The sequence below is a fragment of the Neomonachus schauinslandi genome, chromosome X (genome assembly GCF_002201575.2).
Source record: "Neomonachus schauinslandi chromosome X, ASM220157v2, whole genome shotgun sequence".
In the NCBI taxonomy this organism is placed as follows: Eukaryota; Metazoa; Chordata; class Mammalia; order Carnivora; family Phocidae; genus Neomonachus; species Neomonachus schauinslandi.
The window spans coordinates 107,389,216-107,394,906 of NC_058419.1; positions in this window are offsets into that span (position 1 = coordinate 107,389,216).

Here is a 5,691-nt window from a genome sequence, read left to right on the forward strand (position 1 = left end):
AGAGACAAAGAGACCAATTAGGAGGTCATGATAATAATTAGGATGAGAAGAGATTAGGGCCTGAAGCAAGGTAGAGGCCAGTGTGATAGAAAGGGAAGGGTTGATAGGTTTTTCGGAAGATAGAACTAGCAGGACTTAGATGATTGCAGAATGGAGCTAAGATACTGCCTCAAGATTTCTGAAGACACAGTGTTGTTCCAAAGAGCTACGCTAAACCATACACAACCCTAGAGATACTAGTGCATTTTTACCAAATTCCACTGGAGGTCAGAGCCTCTTGTCAGGGTGAGGAAGAAGGAATGGGGAGACTGTGTCAAGCTCCAAGCTACAACAAATGGGGGTTGAATGTAAAGGTTTGGACATGAGAGCTGGACAAGAGAGGTCAGTGGCCTGGAGGAGTTTACAGGGTGGAGGTGAAAACTGATCAGGTCAAATCCATAATATGGTGATTCACATGGATTGATGAATGTCGTTCTTCAAAGGGAATTGAGTTACACCTTAGGGCTTTTGCTTACATAAGGCAGTTTCATCTAGAGGGGAAGGAAAGGAGATCAATGAGAAGCGGGGGTTGGGAAAATGAAATGTGTGGCTTTCATGGGTGAGATTCCCCAGAAACCTCCCTCTTTGTTTCATCTCAATTTGCTTCATCTTTATAATGCATACCTGCGATTTCTCCTCTGCTGACTCTCCAGGACCCATCCCTGAAGGTGACTGAAGAGCATACTCTATACGTAAGGCCCCATTTCTGGCGGCAGCTTATACATTGTTAGGTCACACATACACATTTCACATGTGTGTGATTTAACTGACACAATTAGCAATCACATTGAAGAAAATAGGCACCGATATTTTACAGTATTAGACACTCATTCTTTAACTGACACCTGTGTGGGGCACTGTAAATGGGAGACCATTTTAATGAAATATTTTTAGTACTATTATAAATTATGCTGCTATTAACATTTATGTGTGGATATATGTTTTTGTTTCTCTTGGCTATGTAACTACCGCTGGAAGAGCTGGGTCCCGTGGTAACTCTATGCTTCACGTTTTGAGGAACTGCTGAACTGTTTTACAAAGGGCCTGACCCATTTTACATTCTTACCAGCAATGTTTTCTGTTTGCTTGTTTGTTTTAATCATTATATGTAATCGTTTTTTCTCTACTTATTGTTAGATGTTAGTTTCACAAAGCCTTCGCAATCTCTTTCTTGATTTTTTTAAAAGATTTTATTTATTTGTTTGACAGAGAGAGACACAGCGAGAGAGAGAGCACAAGCAGGAGGAGTTGGGAGAGGGAGAAGCAGGCTTCCCGCTGAGCAGGGAGCCTGATGCGGGGCTCGATCCCAGGACCCTGGGATTATGACCTGAGCTGAAGGCAGATGCTCAACGACTGAGCCACCCAGGCGCCCCTCTTTCTTGATTTGTCTTCCTTTTAAATTCTTTTTGGTGAAATACTTTTTTAAAATATCTTAGAATGTTACTTGAAAATCCCCGTATTAACTTAGTAAGAATTAGGATAATGAGATTATCTAGAAATTATACTAGATTGGACCAGTGTATTACTTAGCTCATTGTTTGGGGATTCTGAATTTCAGATTGCGATGTCCACATCTTGCTGTGGAAACCCAAATCTTCCATAGAGTCTCCAGCTTGGGGGGATTTTTTTCTTTTTTAAGTAGGCTCCACACCCAGTGTGGAGCCCAACATGGGGCTTGAAGTCATGACCCTGAGATCAGGACCTGAGCTGAGATCAAGAGTCAGATGCTTAACCAACTGAGCCACCCAGGCACCCCCTCCCCCCACCCCAAAGGGAGATTCATTTAACCCGTGGAACAGCAAAGATGGAATATGGGGACCACTATGATGGTCTCTTATTTTACACTGAAAAGAGGGAAGAAAGGAAGGAGGGCCAAAGGAGGTGAAAGACTGAGAGGGAGCTGGGTAAGGCCATGAAGATGTAATGTGCTGACTATTGTTATAGCTTTGACCTTAGCGGAGGGCCAGTGCCCAAGGTACAATAGTGGGTCTTGTCTGGACCTTGGAAGCTTACTCATTTCACTTCTTCCCCTTTCTCCAGTTCAGACCACTCTCCGCAGTCTACTTCTTCCAGTTCCACCCTACATTTATCCATCCATTCCCCATCACTCTGGCCAGTGGGTAGTGAGGAAAATTGGGGAATGGGAAAAAGAAAAGTGAGAACATATGTGTTCATGACACTTCCCCCACTTCTTCACCTCCCTATTTATTATCAGTCTGGTAGGTGTTCTGTTTAATTTGCCTCACCTGAAGCAATAACACTTTGATCTCTATAAAGCAGTAGAATCACCTAAGCCATGGTAATGAACTCCCCTACAGAACAATAAAGGTGAAATAAGATGGTGACAAAATCCCACAGGAAGGACTATTAACTAATGTTATTAGGTGATACTTCTTAGTGAAAATTCCCTCCACTGTAATATTTCATTATTAACAGTCCTAGGAAGTTTAAAGAAAAGAAATACCTTTTTATTTCTCTGGCTTGATCTCCTGGTACTCATAAAGGAATCTAGGCTATGTTTTATGATGCCAAAAATTACCGGTCAATCCAATTTGGTAATAGAACAACAATCAACCACATTATTTGGAGCTATGTAGACAAAACAGCTAGTTGTTTGACCGAAATATTCACATGCAAATCAGTTATTTTGACATCATATGGGCACAGTCCAAGTCAATATTTAAATAGCAATTTGAAAAATGATTAATTGGAGCCATATTTGTTGATTATCTCATATATACAGGAATTTTTCTCATTATGCAGATGGCTTTGCATCAATCCCATCTTAGAAATTAGTAAACACAGATTTTTCTAACTGTAGAAAGGAAGTAAACACGTAAGAAGGGCCCAGAGGCAGAAGGCAACCTAAAGATAACTCTGAAAACTGAGGCGGTGGTAATTCTTTAGTGGTGGTAAGATCATCTGTGGAGGAGATGGCACTTGGCAATTTGAACATTGGAGGCTGCAAGGATTAATCTGGTGTATTAGTTTCCAAGGGCTTCCTTAACGAAATTCCCAAGACTGGGGGGCTTAAACAACAGAAATTTATGGTCTCATAGTTTGGGAGGCTAGAAGTCCGAGATCAACATGTCAGCGGGGTTGATTCCTTTTGAGGGCTGTGAGGGGGAATATGTTCCAGGCCTCTCTTCTAGCTTCTGGTCGTTTGCTGGCAACGTTTGGCTTTCCTTAGTGGAGACTAATCATGTTCACGTGATGTTCTCCTGTGTCTGTCTGTCTTTAAATTTCTCCTCTTTTATGAGGACATCAGTTATATTGAGTTAGTTAGTGGCCCACTCTTCTCCAGTATGACCTCATGTTAACTAATAACATCTGCAATGACCCTACTTCTAAAGAAGGTCCTGGGGGTTAGGACTTCAACATATGAATTTTGGAGAGGGGGGATACAATTCAGGCTATAACATCTGGTAAGCAATTAATAGCACCTCCACAGAGGCCCAGGGGTCTCTGTCAGCTCGTCAAGGGTCATCTCTGATTGGATGCTTTTGGATAAAGATAAGGGCAAAGTAGAAATCTACTGTCAACTGGATGCTAGGATCATTTAATCCTTCCCCCCCCCCCCCACTTAATGCCCTTCTATACTTCCTCTCCACATTCGAGAGGACTGGGACTAAAAGTTGCTTTAAGATTTGAGGTCCAAGAGAAGCTTGAACTTGGCGAATCTCTCACATTTTCTGAGGGTGCTTCAGGTCTCCCCTTGGCTTGAAGATCATAATCCAATATTCTTCCTTAGCATGTTTCATATGTTTTCCAGCCTAGCTTGAAATTCTGAAGATTCATGGGTATTTTCTTTTTTTACTTTTTATAAAATTACTCTCTCCCACAGGAGGTATTCTCCCCAAGAATTTTAATATTCTTAACCTAACAGGGGCTCTCAGAGTCCTTCCTTCTACTTTATTTGAAAACAGGTGCCCCAGTTTCCCTGCTGCATCCCCTCCGCCAGCCAACACCATGGCCGGCTCCACCCCATCTTTACCATTGTGGGGCTTTCTCCTTGAATTTGGGAGAATTACTTGGCTAGCATTTTCCATCTGGAAGAAGGGGGATGGTGAGCATCCTCTTAAATATCCTAAACACCTTGGTTAGAACCATCATGTCTGAGAGGTCAGCCCTTGGTGTAGTGATGGGTTGTGGTTTGCAAGGCTCTCTCTTTCCTGAGAACATCTCCAGCAGTGCCTTGGACTTTCGATGAGTAATGTCAGAGGATGTTTATGTTGGTGTTAAACTGGCCTTCGAAGGCACCTTTCTCTTACCTGTGATAACCCGTCTTATCTTGCTCTGCTTCATCTGAGAACTTCTTCAGAAGGAGCTCCTCTTAATTGTTGATTATTTTTGTTGCAAAGCTTTTAGTAAGACAATAATAGCAGCTATGTATGCATGCTGTAGGACCAGCTGGAGGGTTGAGTTAAACCACTGGGCAGTTTGGTGGGAAAGAATCATCAGGCCAAGCTTTCATTTGGCACCTTTAGGCTAAGTGTTATATATGTTTATAACTACATAGTTCGTGATTAGATGTTTATATATGTGCATATACAAACAAATTCATGTTGCTTAGTTGTCAAGTAGAAGTTATTGAAGTAAAATCTGGATGTCTCTCTATACAGATTAGTGACAAAATATATATTATAAGCCCACTGTATGCATCACTGGTGCGGGGTTGCTGGGAGGCAAAAATCCAGATATCTATTCTCAACGAGCTTGATATCTTAGTGGGGAGATATGATTATTCACTCATTCAGGAAAAAAATTTTAAACATCTAATGTGTAGGTCCAATTTGAGAACTGATCTATGTTGTAAGATATCATCTCTATGTGAAAGATCATAGCTTACTGGAGGGTGTAGAGAGGTTGACGGAAGGTGACAAAAGTCTGGTGGAGACTTTAATAGAGGAACACAGAGGGCATTGGCAAGAGTTGGTGTTAGAGGTGTTTAACTCAGACTGAGAGGGTCAGGCAGGCTTCCTGGACGTGGAACATAACCTAAGACCAATGTTCCATCAGTGTTCCACACTCAGTGGGTGGTGCAGGTATAAGTGGCATTCAAAGCTGGGGAGGTCACATCATGCTGGGGTGACAAGGGGTGACTTCTTGGAGTGGGGTTTGAGATAAACTGTGTAGGTTAAGGTCAAGAACTGTACATACCTGGCCACTCTGCAATTGTGCATTGTGGAAAGTCTGTGTGGGGAGTTGGGTGATGAGACAAGCCTGGGATGCTGTACAGGTTGGAGCTAGAAGAGATGGATTTGACATTGAATCTGAGCCCAGCTAGCAGTGCTAGCCATGAGCTATCACCGGTGTCATCAGTATTTGTGTAGGTTCAAGGGTTGGTAGGGAAGGGTAGGCCTCACAACAGATGGGTTTGGGAATAGAACAGGGTGGTTACCTGGAGTAATGGATGGATATTGGAAGAAGGGGGCTATTTATTGTGGTCTATGAGTTAGGAATGCTTTTGTCTGCAAGTGACAAAACCTAACTAAGAATGACTTTAACAAGAAAAGGACTGATTTTTTTCCTGTATAAGTCAGAATCTGGAGTTAGCCACTGGGGCATTGATTTAGTGGTTCAAGAATGTCAGACATGGCATCTCTCCCATTCTCTCAGCCTTCCCTTCAAGTTTGTTGCCTCATGCTTGAA